At 39.6% G+C, this 14,679-nt stretch overlaps 1 pseudogene; it reads right to left on the bottom strand.

The window, feature by feature from the left end:
- LOC108636353 overlaps positions 1-14,679 on the bottom strand; it is a 112,950-nt pseudogene that overhangs the window by 47,100 nt on the left and 51,171 nt on the right.

Here is a 14,679-nt window from a genome sequence, read left to right as displayed (position 1 = left end):
TACTGCTCAGCATATAGTCACATGTTATATAAGTGTTTGCTCTTAAGTAAATAATGTACAGATATCAATTTTGTGGAAGAAACAGAATCACTATATGACTATTACTTATGTTGACCATTAGTTAAAGCTCAGAGGATAATATACATAAGTAATTTATATTCATTATAGAAAAAATAGAACATACAAATAAGAAAATTAAAAATCTTTATACTCTATTTCTCATGCATAATCATTACTCTTTGTATGTTCTTTCAAAATGTGTATTTATGAATGTATTATATGACCTGATTTTCACTTAATAACAATTAGAGTTTAGAAACATTTTCTATATAAAAATATAGCTACATTGTATTTTTTAATGGTTAGTAATCCAATATAAACATATGGCATATACAATTAAACTAATCACCTACCTTTATATGCTATTTCCAGTTTCTTTTTTCTATTAAAAACAGTGCTGCAGTTTATAGAATTTATAAAACTGTCTGCTTAGGATAATTCCTAGAAGTGTAAGTCCTGATACAAAATTATTCCTATTTGTCAGATACACTATATTTATATATAAAAATTTATATACACACACACACATATATATATTACCAAACAGCCCTACAGAAACTTTTTGATAATTGCCAGTTCAATCAACAGTGTACGAGAATTGTCATCTCCCATTACCTTTGCTAACACTAGTAATTGCCCTCCTTTTAAATAGCTTTCAGTCTAACATATGAAATGGCATATCATCATTTGAAATTGCTTTATTACTAGTGACCATAAAACTTCCAATATGCTTCAGTTCAGTTCAGTTCAGTTGCTCGTTGTGTCCGACTCTTTGTGACCCCATGAATCGCAGCACACCAGGCCTCCCTGTCCATCACCAACTCCCGGATTCACTCAGACTCACGTCCATTGAGTCAGTGATGCCATCCAGCCATCTCATCCTCTGTCATCCCCTTCTCCTCCTGCCCCAAATCCCTCCCAGCATCAGAGTCTTTTCCAATGAGTCAACTCTTTGCATGAGATGGCCAAAGTACTCGAGTTTCATCTTTAGCATCATTCCTTCCAAAGAAATCTCAGGGCTGATCTCCTTCAGAATGGACTGGTTGGATCTCCTTGCAGTCCGAGAGACTCTCAAGAGTCTTCAACACCACAGTTCAAAAGCATCAATTCTTTAGCACTCAGCTTTCTTCACAGTCCAACTCTCACATCCATACATGACCACTGGAAAAAACAGCCTTGACTAGCTGGACCTTTGTTGGCAAAGCAATGTCTCTGCTTTTGAATATGCTATCTAGGTTGGTCATAACTTTTCTTCCAAGGAGCAAGCATCTTTTAATTTCATGGCTGCAGTCACCATCTGCAGTGATTTTGGAGCCCCAGAAAATAAAGTCTGACACTGTTTCCACTGTTTCCCCATCTATTTCCCAGGAAGTGATGGGACCAGATGACATGATCTTCATTTTCTGAACGTTGAGCTTTAAGCCAACTTTTCACTCTCCTCTTTCACTTTCATCTAGAGGCTTTTTTGTTCCTCTTCACTTTCTGCCATAAGAATGGTGTCATCTGCATATCTGAGGTTATTGATATTTCTCCCGGCAATCTTGATTCCAGCTTGTGCTTCTTCCAGCCCAGTGTTTCTCATGATGCACTCTGCATATAAGTTAAATAAGCAGAGTGACAATATACAGCCTTGACGTACTCCTTTTCCTATTTGGAACCAGTCTATTGTTCCATGTCCAGTTCTAACTGTTGCTTCCTGACCCGCATATGCTTACTTAGCAATTTTAAATAAATTTTCTATTAATATTATTTCCTCTCAATTTTTTTAAAGAAGTTTAAATTTTGTATTGAAAACAAATTTTCATGATTATGATAATAACCTTTTGTTTGGCATATTTAAAAAATATATGTGTGAATATGCTTTGATTAAACTATGATAAGGGAAGAATGAATTTGGATCCACTGGAGAGACTTTTCCTAAATTTCAAACATAAGCATATTATACCCTTGCTTTAAAACCTTTGATAGCTTCCCTTTAGCATGGCATAAAGTCTGTAGTTTAAAACTTGGCATGTTGGTTCCACCATGACTTAGCTCAGTTGACTTTTCTCACCTCTTTCCCAGCCACACTCATGAACTGGTGGTATGCTAGGCCACAACAGCTTGTGAGAGCAGACTGTGCACATCTCTTCTCAGCTCCACATTTAGTGATGTCACAGTGTCATGCTGGTGGCTTGAAATCAGCCATGGAGAAGTATTTATACCATTTTACTATTCAGTCACCCAGTCATGTCCGACTCTTTGCAACCCCATGGACTGCAGCACACCAGGCCTCCTTGCCCCTCATCATTTCCCAAAGTTTGCCCAAGTTCATGTCCATTCCATTGGTGATGCCATCTCATTCTCTGATGCCCTCTTCTCCTGCCTTCAATCTTTCCCAGCATCAGGTACTTTTCCAGTGAGTCAGCTGTTCACATCAGATGACCAAAATACTGGAGTTTCACCTTCAACATAAGTCCTTCCAGTGAGTATTCAGAGTTGATTTCTCTCAAGATTTACTGGTTTGATCTCCTTGCTGTCCAAGGGACTCTCAGGAGTCTTCTCCAGCACCATAGTTCAAAGGTATCAGTTCTTCAGTGCTCCACCTTCTTTATTGTACAGCTCTCACAACCATACATGACCACTGGGAAGACCATAACCTTGACTGTATGAACCTTTGTCATCAGAATAATGTCTCTGCTTTTCAACACACTGTCTAAGTTTGTCATAGCTTTCCATAGACACCAGCAAACACTAGAAATTAGTTGGGTTTTTTTTTTTTCTTCCAGAGACTCAATCATCGAATATTTATCAGCATTCCACTACATAATACCCTCAACTGTAGGTATCCTAAACATCTTAACATTTCTGATCCAGTGCACCACTGAGACATGTAAGCATCTCAGATAGGGTAGTAACCAGTTGCTCCTGCAAACCATTATTTGGTCAACATACATCAGTGTGTGGGAGAAGCAGAAAAGCAGGCTCTCTAGTGGCAGGACTCCTGCCTTGTGCCTATGTTCTGACCAACTTGTTCTGCTCCAACATTGCCCACCCTTTATAATCACACAGAAAGTGAAAGTGAAGTTGTGTCTGACTCTTTGTGACCCCATGGACTGTAGCCCACCAGGCTCCTCTGTCCATGGGATTCTCCAGGCAAGAATACTGGAGTGGGTTGCCATTTCCTTCTCCAGGAGATCTTCCTGACCCAGGGATCGAACCCAGGTCTCCTGCATTGCAGGCAGACCCTTTAACCTCTGAGCCACCAGGGAAGCCCTAATCACACAGAATCTGCTGCTAATCAACCCATCCTTATGAAGTCTTAGGCCCACCCCTTGAGAGTCTTACCACTCCCTCATCCCCAGCTCAAGTGGCTTATCAGAGAAGTTCCTCTAACCATATACAGTCCCTTCCTTGAGGGCCATTCTGTTAAATATAGCTTTTTTCTGTCTTGTTTTAGTACCTCTTAAAGAATAGGATCTAAGACCATAGACTGGCTACCCCCACCTTTAACCTGAAGCTACCCTCAAGATAACTTCCTTCCCTACCTTGTGCCTAAGTACATGTGTTCTTGCTTCCTTTCACCTTCCCCTACCCATCTGGTTGATAAGTTCCTTCTAACAGTAATCTCTTCCATGTCTATAAGTCTTGATAGTAATAGAACTTATCACATGAGCCACTTTAAGCAGTAACTTTGTATCCATGAGTTTGAGCTAGCTCTAGGAGTTGGTGATGGACAGGGAAGCCTGGCGTACTGCAGTCCATGGTGTTGCAAAGAGTCAGTCATGACTGAACGACTGAACTGACTGACTGTATCCTCATCAAAGAACCTTATAATGAAGGACTTAGATCATGCTTGGCTTTATGGATATACTTGAGGAGATAGTGCCACTAAGGAAGCATTTTATTAAGGTGAATATTTGGCAGAAGTGTGCAAGATGACTGAAGGGAAAGAATTAAAATGGTCATTGTTAGGAAAACTGGATAGGGTATTGAAATTTTGTAGGGAAGATCATCTAGTCATGAAGGGGTAGTGAGCTCCTGGAGGTGGGTGGTAGTAATGAGGACACAAAGAGCAGACAGACAGCAGAACTTAGTGAAAGGTGGCCTAAGAGAAGAAAAGCTGGACAAAATTTAAATATCTTCAAGCTTCTAATTTAGAAACAGACATGGAGTCATCTGTGTAAAACCATGAATTCACAAGGAAGAGACCTAAAAAGTAAAAGTAAAAAGTAAAAGTTGAGTATTAGAAAATTTTTACATCTGGAAAAGGGGTACAGAAAAGGAGAAAGAGGAAAAATGATTAATGAACTAGAAAAAGAATCTAAAAATTGAAGTATCCTGAAACCTAAGGGAAGAGATTTTAAAAGAACAAATAAGGTTTTAAGTATTTTAAAATTAGTCAAAGGCAATAGAAAAAAATTGCAAACCATCACTACTGCAACAACCAAAAAACCAAAGGGTAAAAGGACCAATATATATATATATATATATATATATATATGTATGTATGTATGTATGTATGTATGTATGTATGTATCATTGGTGTTGACAAGAAGATCTCTAGTAGCTTTGGAATTGACAGCCTCAAAAGTAACTGAACAGTGGAAAGTCACTAGACCACAACTCAGTGAATCCAGTTCAAATTCCTGTGCCACCTACTGACTGTAATACCTTGGGTAAATGTCTTAATATCCCAGAAATTCAGTTTCTTTTATAAAGGGAAGATAATTATTGTCCTACTTATTTCACAGGGTTAGTGTGAGGTTCAAAAGACAAATGTTTATGAAAGTATTTTGAAAACTAAGTTTAATAAGAGTGTGAGTTTAATAAGAGTTACTTATTTCCATTACTATAGTCATGAAAATGTGTTAGTCACTCAATCGTGTCTGATTCTTTGTGACCCCATGGATTGTAGCCTGCCAGGCTCCTCTGTCCATGGGAGTTCTCCAGACAAGAATACTGGAGTGGGTAGCCATTACCTTCTCCAGACTGTTGTCATAATTGGAGCCAAATGAAAGGCAAGAAGGGTTAACATAATCCTAGGAGGGCTAATGTAAAGAAAGGTAAAGGATGAGAAGGGGAAGGAAGAGATTGAGCAGTACTAGAAGAAGGAATAGGGTAGAATGAAACCTTTATTTACTTTTGTTTGAAGCTGGGCGAGATTGGAGGCAGGAGGAGAAGGGGATGACAGAGGATGAGATGGCTGGATGGCATCACTGACTCGATGGACGTGAGTCTGAGTGAACTCCAGGAGTTGGTGATGGACAGGGAGGCCTGGCATACTGCGATTCATGGGCTCGCAAAGAGTCGGACATGACTGAGTGACTGAACTGAACTGAACTGAAGGCACAGGAACCCTGAACATGGGTGAAGACACAGGGGGTGCACTTTCAATGTGGAGGAAGGATGATTGTGGGGATGGCACCCAGAGGAAATAAAGACTGTGATCTTTAGATATAAGGACAGACATCCCCTCCTCTGAGATTGGTAGGACGGGTGAGACCTTGATATAAAGACATGTCAGGATGAAGACAGCATAAATAAAATTGGTCTTATGGAGCACTCTAACCATGTGCTCAAAGGATAAGGGAAGGGTGTCCAAGGAGGGTCAGGGAGAGAGTGACGGCATCTGGCTGGAGAATCAGAACTATCATAGCAGAAATGCTGTTTGAACTTCTTCTATGATAGTATCTCCTTATGTTGGAAACAATTCCTTGAAAGGAATTGCAAAGTCTAACATCTATGATCTCAACCCCATGTAATCACTGAACATTAGCTTAGTCCAAGTAGCACAACATTGCCTAATAAGAAAAAGAGTTATTCAACTCCTCTGCAGTTGAATTAGATAACAAATGTGATCATCTGATTTTCTGAACTGAAGATTTAAGTACATGGTTGGATACAAAATTTGTATATATTTTCCAGTTTTGAAAATCCATCTTGAAGGTGTGCCGGGGTCCAGCCCCGGTGGATCCAGGGTAATTCGGAGGGGAGACGGAGTAGGCATCCTAGGAAGAAACTTATTTAATTACAGATATATAGAGAGATTAGAAACGGATAGTGTAGTAGGAAAATTAGTGGAGAAAAGGAGGCTGAATAACTTGGTTTACGTGGAATACCAATCACCACCTACATAGGCCACTGGCGTCTTTCCATTCTCCCGAAGGAGAAGAGGCACTGAGGCCTCCCCGGTCTGATCTTAGAAGCCCAGGCAAAATTAGCAGGCTTGGTGAGTACCCATGTACCAGATGGGAATTCAGCCAGAAGGGGAAAGAATGACACGGGGGAATCAGTCTTTCCAGAAACTGATCCCATTTCTTTATTTTTCAGGTTTGCTTATATACTTTTTGTTAGACATAGGGATGAATACAGAGTCACGCGGGGGTCAGCAGACCTGACCCTTGTCAAAATCAGGTGCTTCATATAAATGTATACAAAAGTCTTATGGGTTTTACATCATCTTTTGTCCATGAGGCCTGCTGACATTTTATGGCCCTTTCTGATAACGATCAGTCAACCAGAAAACTTATTTTTCCAGGGGTGATTTTTTCTTAAATCAAGTGCCACCCTCCAAATAAAGTTGCATTCCTATAGGGTGAGGGTGTAGTGGGTTACAATCAAGAAAGGAATTTACTTAGCTTAAGGTTAACATGATTAATCTTAAAGGTTAACACTTATTTCTCCTATATGCTAGTTATAGTCATTATAAGGGCAGGGAATATGGAGATTTAGCAGCAAATATTGGCTCAACAAATGAAAAATCCTTCACCAATATAATTTCTAATCAACCCACTATACTATACTAATAATTTTCTAACTTCTCAAAAGAGTCTGTATTTAGAAAGTTTTAAAGCATCTCATGCCTCTCACAGTTGGGAGGCTGTAAACAATCACATGTGGCTGGACGAACCCACTCAGGCAGGCTAGAGAACCTTCAGAGGAGTTTGTAAGTTGAAACACTCTTGTTGTGCCCAGGAATTTTTATTAACTGGAGCTGTAAGTTAACTCCTTCTCCGAAAGAGGTGGTGATGGGGGAGAGCCCCCTGTAAAGTCAGAGGTGTAGGTGAGAGCATAAAACAGACTCTGGTTTTGGGGGTAGATGCCCGGGAACAGGGGGTTTCCTGAGGCTCGATCCCGCCTTTGCGTATGCCGAAGCCTCCTTCCTCATGACCTTTGCCATGGGCGGAGTTCCTCACACTGGCTCCCGGCAAAGGTGAACTTTGTACACTGAAATGTTGCATTCTCCAGGACATTTTCATGGTTTATAAGTTGGAAGCGAAAGTCATTTTGCAAATCAGGACTGTCTTAGAAATATGAATCACGTGATGCACATCTATGGTGACTTACGTCTTTGGATAACAAGGGACTCACATTAGGATGTAAATGTGTAAGGTAGAGTTAAAATGGGATGAGAATATACCTCTATTCCAGCATGGTAATTGATTGGTGCTGAGTAGTGGTTTTTTGTGGGAGTAAGTGCCTTTTCCTCTGCTGTTTGCCCCTACCAGATGTTAAGGTAAAGAATCAATTATCTTTCAATACCACACAGATTCTGTTATTTCTCTGACAATAAAAAAAGAAGTTCTCTCGTCCCACGACTCGATCAAGTGTGGAAAAGGAAAAGTGAGAGGTTTACATGGTTTACTTTGTCAGGAGAGTGTGTAATTTCCTCGGTTCTGTCTCACCATAGCAAAAATTAGAAGCGATGGGCAGACCAGTGTTATAGCTCAGTTTTATTTAGAAAGCAAAGGAAAATACATCCTCAAGGTGTGAGGCCGAGTCGGCCCAAAAGACGAGAAGAGAAGCCCCCCCCCCCTCAATTCTTGCTCCTCTTTTTATATGGTTTTTTCCTCTTCCCCTTGGATCTGCCCTATGTAAATTGGGCTAGCCAGGAGGGCTGCTTGTTTTACCTGAGGTCCTCGAACCTTCCTTTGTTCTATTTTCAGGGCTTTTCCCTTCTTTGTCTTTTAACCATCGCCATTCTGGATTCCTTTTTCCTATTCTAATTACCTAACAACTTCTTCTCTTGCCTGACTCTGGTTGACATCTGTGTTTGGGAATCCTACTATAACCCAATGGTTCTCAAATTTAGCTTGTGATGCATGATTATATTGAGATCAGTCCTGTGGTATGTTAACTACTTATTTAAAATGGCTAAAGTTCAGATAACTGTAAATAATAAATTTTGACACATTAAACACTGTCCAAATTTATCCTATAATATTATTTCCTTATCACTTATATTCTGATATATAATTTCTTAGGCAGGCGAGAAACATTATGCTAAAGTTAGAATAATGGGAACATCCATGGAATTATACCACATGAAAGTACCACTTGTCTGTGTGTCCAGAGAGAAAAAAAAGTTGAGAACTGATGCTCTGGCAGTTGATGGAGCAGTGGCCCTATAGTTATTTTAGACATCACTAAAAAATCATACATGGTGAATACTTTCTGCAAAGCCATATTCTTTTAATTTGACTTTGGTCAAACACATGCCTGGTTGAAGGAGTCAAATAGTTATTATAAGATTCATCTTGAAAAGCCACAGGTCTCGTGAGACTGTGGTTCCCCACCCTGTTCCCACTCCCCTGAGACATTTGGGTTAAATGAATAATTGGTATTTGCCTTATGGTAATGTAAATTTTCTTCATAACAGATTCTTTTGTGTTTGGTTGTGTCTGACTCTTTGCAACCCCACGGACTTTACCCTCCCCCACCCCCAGGCTCCTCTCCGTAGGAGTTTGCCAGCCAGTTACTAGAATGGGTTTCCATTTCCTCCTCCAGGGGATCTACCCAACCCAGAGTTCAAACCTGTGTCTCCTGCATTGGCAGCCAGATTCTTTACCACTGAGCCATCTGGGAAGCCCTTGTTATGCTAGTACTAATGTACCATTGGGTCACAAAGAGTTGGACATGACTGAGCGACAGAACAAACAAAAATTGGACTTAATCATTGCCTCATATTTTGTTAGATTTTTTCCTTAAATTGTCTGTTAGAACTATATTCCTGTCAAATGGTCAATATGTTAGGTAATTTATCAGTTTCATTTTGATTGGGGACATTCCTCCAGAACCCCTCGTTTTTTGCTCCAGCCCAGACTAGTTGCTTTCTAGGCTGATACATAAGCATTGTCTGGGATTTCCCACTGCCTTAGTTCTAGAAATTTACTTTGCTTCTCTTGCTTGGTTTGACTCCCATGTCTAGTTTTTCTCCTTTATTTTCTTATTGTGGTGGTTTCTAGTAGCTTCTTGAGAAAGTGAGTAAAAGGGGTAAATATTTTTAAATCCTTCAGGTCTGAAAATGTTTATAATCTACTTGACACTTGGGTAGGTGTAGAACTCTGGTGTGGAAGAAATGTATCCTCAGTATTTTGAATAACATTGCTTCATTGTATTCTAGCTTTTCAAGTTCCTATTGAAAAATTTAAACTCTGATTGCTGATCCATCAGCTATAACCTCTCTAGAAGCTTTTAGGATCTTCTTTTTATCCCTAAAGTTCTAAAATAATCACAGTGATGAGTTATGACATATAACTTTTGTGGTCTAGTTTGGAATCTGTAACTTCAAGTCTTTTAGGGATTGGGAAATTATAGTGGTTAGTTTGTGATGGTTTCCTTCCCTTTCTTATGATTTCTCTTTCTGGAATTCCTGATTGTCAGATTTTAAGATTCTTGGATTGATTCTCTACTTTTCTTATGTTTTCTCTCCTACTTTTGCATTATTTTGTCTTTTTATTCTACATTCTGGAAGATTTCCTCAACTATATCTCCTAAACATCTTGTTGAAGTTTTGCTGTCATGTTTTTCAAGATTTTAAGAGCTTTTTATTGGTCTTATTTCATGGATGCAATAGTTTTCTTGTCTCACTTTTAATTGCTGCTGTCTGACTTGTCTTTGTTTTCCGAAAGCATTTGGTGATCTTTGGATTCATTTCATATTTTTTAACTTTTTATTTTGTATTGGGATATAGCTAGTTAACAATGTTGTGATAGTTTCAGGTGATCTATGAAGGGACTCAGCTATGCATATACATATATCCATTCTCCCCCAAACTTCCCTCCCATCCAGACTGCCACATAACATTGGACAGAGTTCCGTGTGCTAAATATGTAGCAGGTCCTTGTTGGTTATCCATTTTAAATATAGCACTGATCACCAAGAAAGTATTGGGAGTTTTGTGTGTGTGCATGCACACACACATGTACACATGGGTATGTATTCACATGCATGTGCATGTGGCAGAGACAGAAGAAGATTTCCTGATCTAGTTGGTTACCCTGCCTGATATGAGGTGGCTGCCTACAAAGCCCTGGGGTGTTCTGGGGTTAGTGCTGGTGGGCAGAGCCAGGTTCTGGGGTGGATTGTTGTGTGGCCAGGAGTCTCAGATTGAGCGTTGGCCACTGATGGGTGAGAGAAAGATGAAAGTGTGCTCTATAATACCCAGATATTATGCAAAAAAATCCTATTTTTTGTATAATACAGGTGTCTCAAAGGCAAGGCTGCAGGTGTGGTTTCTCAGTTTGTTCAGTGTTATGAAGGTGCCTGACCAAGGAACAGGCAAGGAGCACCTTTTTATTCACTCCCAAGATCCCTCTTCTAATTGGCCTCTCCAGAGGGGAACATTTTTTTAAAAATTGTATTTAAGTATAGTTGATTTACAATCTTGTATTAATTTCTGCTATACAGAAAAATGATTCAGATATATATATATTCTTTTTCATATTCTTTTCCCTTATGGTTTATAACAGGATATTGACTACAGTTCCCTATGTTTTACAGTAGGACTTTATTGTTTATCCATCCTGGTTTTTACCTGCTAATCCCAGACTCCCAATCCTTCCATCCCCACCATCCTTTCCCCTTGGCAACCACAAGTCTTTCTGTTTTACAGATGGTTCATTTGCGTCAAGTTTTAGATTCCACATATAAGTGATAACATATGGTATTTGACTTTCTCTTTCTGTTTTATGTCACTTACTATGATAATCTCTAGGTCCATCCATGATACTGCAAATATCATTATTTCACTGTTTTTCATGGCTGAGCAACATTCCATGGCCCCCTACTCCAGTACTCTTGCCTGGAAAATCGCATGGACAGAGGAGCCTCGTAGGCTGCAGTCCATGGGGTCGTGAAGAGTTGGACACGACTGAGCGACTTACCTTTCACTTTTCACTTTCATGCATTGGAGAAGGAAATGGTAACCAACTCCAGTGTTCTTGCCTGGAGAATTCCAGGGACGGGAGAGCCTGGTGGGCTGTCTTCTGTGGGGTCGCACAGAGTCGGACACGACTGAAGCGACTTAGCAGTACCAGCAACATTCATTGTGTGTGTGTGTGTATACCACATCTTTATCCATTTGTCTGTTGGTGGACATCTAGGTTGTTTCCATGTCTAGGCTATTGCAAATAGTGCTGCTATGAACATAGGGATACAAGCATCTCTTCAAATTATACTTTTGTCTTGGATATATGCTCAGGAGTGGGATTATTGGATCACATGGCAACTCATAGGGTAACATTTTAATCATCTGCCCAGAGAATAGCATCTTTTCCCAATTATTGCAAAGTACCTTAGAGGTAGTCCCATTGCAAGATGAGTCCTAAACTGAAGGTCAGAAGAAACAAGACATAAACAGTGGCTCATCCCCTGGTGCATAAAGATTTGGAGAGGTTATTGGAAAGGCATAGGAGGGATAAAGCAATATTATAAATACCTCAGAGGAATCTAGAAGGAACAGATGTTATTTAACTTGGAAAAGAAAAGAGAGCACATATTATAAGATGTTTAAAAAATAAGAGATGAACTCTTTCAAAGAATAGAATGACTGGTTGCTCTTAAATTTTATCCCAAGGGGATCAGTAGTGCTTTACTGGAGAAACAGAATCACTTCCTGGCAATAAAGACTTTCATCAACATTAGAAGTTGTGGCAGATCCTCTTTAAGAGACATTATAAAATGAGATGTATGCCTACCTGGGAGGAGTGTTAGTTGATTCCCCTTTAGATATTACAGGATTAACTAAAGTTTCTAAATGTAACAGTTTTGTAGTTGTTGTTCCTTTTGGTTAAAAAGGAAGTATGGGAAGCCCTTGATTTTCATAGACACTTAGTTCTAGAGTTCTCCAGTGGGGAGATTCCTGAGTGCCCAAAATTGTCATGCAGAGAACTGCTGATGATGTTGAGAGTGGTGGGTCTAGAAATCAGGAGATCATTTATTCTAGTATAAATATCTCTTTGCAAAAAATGTTTCAGTCTTTTTCCTTTCTGCTTCCTTACCTTTCTTATCTGATAGTCAAAATTTGGTTTCTGATACAGGCTTTTTTGCTTGAAAATTTATTAAGTTGTAACTACTGTTGTTATTATTATGTTAATTTCCTGCTCTGGGCACACAGTGTTCTCTGTTTCCCATATATACTTCCTACCTTTTCATACATTCATTTATTCTTGCATTCATTCAACAAATATTTACTAGAGCTGTGTATGTATCACTAATGTGCTGGTCACTGAGGATTAAATGGCAAACTAGATATGACCCTTACACTCAAGAATGTCTCACTTTAGAGGAAAGATAGGCAAATAAACAAAACTACTTCCCACATCAGATGCTCATGTCCTAAAATGGTTTCCTGCATATGTCAAATAGCAAGATTCTATCTAGTACACCCACCCAGACATTGACTTTGTTTACACATGTGACTTTTCTCATTTATTGCTTTATGTACACAGTGTATGTATATGTGCACACACATATATATATTGAGTGTGTATATACATTTATACATAGTGTGCATATTGCTATCATCTATATCTATCTTGCTCCCAAACTAAATTTTAAGGTAATTAATAACTAATATTTATTGATAACTTACTAGATGTTTGGTGGTGTGCTAAGTACTTTATATATAATCATGTTATTTATTCCTCATAGCAATCTCTGAGTGTTGGTTCAATTACTATCCCCATTTGCATATGAAAAACCAAGCACTGAGAGGTTAGGTAACTCACCCAAGACTATAGAGCTAATAAGCTGCAAAGCCAGGATTTGAACCCAGAAGTCTGACTTCAAGGTTACAAAGAACTTTAGCTTGTATTATCCCATCTGATCCCTGCAATGCTCTATCCAGCAATCAGGGATTTCGTTCTTATTATAGAGATGAAGACCTTCATGGTTTTGTTGACTGAGGGATATTGTTTTTGAAATTTTACTTTTGCAAGGACAAGATGATACTTGCCGGTAATATTTAGGGCGTATAAAAATTTTAATGTTCAGTCGTGAGTGTATATGTACATGTGTGTGTGTTCCGTCAGTTAGTCTTGTCAGATTCTTTATGACCCCATGGACTGTAGCCTGCCAAACTCCTCTGTCCATGGAATTTTTCCAGGCAAGAATACAGGAGTGGGTTGCCATGCTCATGTCCAAGAGATCTTCCCAACCCCGGAACTGAACTCACATCTCCTGCATTGCAGGCAGATTCTTCAATGATAAGCCATACCAGGAGAGCCCCTTTGAGAGTTTGTGATGTGAAAGTCACTCAGTCGTGTCTGACTCTTTGTGACCCCATGGACTAAACTGTCCATGGAATTCTCCAGACCAAAATACTGGACTGGGAAGCCGTTCCCTTCTCCAGGGGATCTTCCCAACCCAGGGATTGAACCCAGGTCTCACACATTTCAGGTGGACTCTTTACCAGCTCAGCCACCAGGGAAGCGTTTAATTGCTGCTAAATACATCCAGAGCATTAGGAGGGCAGCAGGATGATGGCACCTTGAAGGCTGTCACCTTTATATGCTCCCTCAGTTTATCTAATCCTATCCCCAAGTCTGAAGAGCCAACAGCTTAAGGGCAGAATTTAGGGGGCAGGCAGATTTGCTTACATGACAATGCTCAACTCATAAACATTGCCTTTGCTAAATTGGTTTTGCTTTCAGTTTTTGTTGTTCTTATATTTTAATAAATATTCATCAAATGTTGAAACACTTGCCATCCTTCCAGTTAATCTAGATTTGAGACTTTTGACTCATTCTTAGAGTTTCTCCATCCCATCTCATTAAAATCCCTCCCAATTCCTGTGGCTGCTTCCTTTGTAAAAGGTTTTGAGTTCCTTAGTACTCAATTCTTTCACTATCTGTTCTCAGTATGTTATGCATGCTTATAGGTAATGAGAAGAAAATACAGAATGAAGACTTTCACTGGCATAGGTGACAGAATTTGTTGTTCAATCATTTAGTCCTGTCCAACTCTGCAGCCCTAGGGACTGTAGCATGCCAGGCTTCCCTGTCCTTCACTATCTCTCAGAGTTTGCTCAAATTCATATCCATTGATTCGGTGATGCCATCCAACCATCTCATCCTCTGTTGCCTGTCCCCTTCTCCTGCCTTCAATATTTCCCAGCATCAGGGTCTTTTCCAATGAGCCAGCTCTTTGCATCAGGTGGCCAAAGTATTGGAGCTTCAGCATCAGTCCTTCCAATGAGTATTCAGGATTGATTTCCTTTAGGATTGACTGGTTCGATCTCCTTGCAGTCCAAGGGACTCTCAAGAGTTTTCTCCAATACCAGTTTGAAAGCGTCAATTCTTTGGCCCTCAGCCTTCTTTATGGTCCAACTCTCATACCTATACATGACTACTGGAA

The sequence above is a fragment of the Capra hircus genome, chromosome 1, assembly GCF_001704415.2.
Source record: "Capra hircus breed San Clemente chromosome 1, ASM170441v1, whole genome shotgun sequence".
NCBI classification, from domain to species: Eukaryota; Metazoa; Chordata; class Mammalia; order Artiodactyla; family Bovidae; genus Capra; species Capra hircus.
Note: the sequence above shows the minus strand (reverse complement) of the source record. Positions and strands in the feature narration are given on the sequence as shown.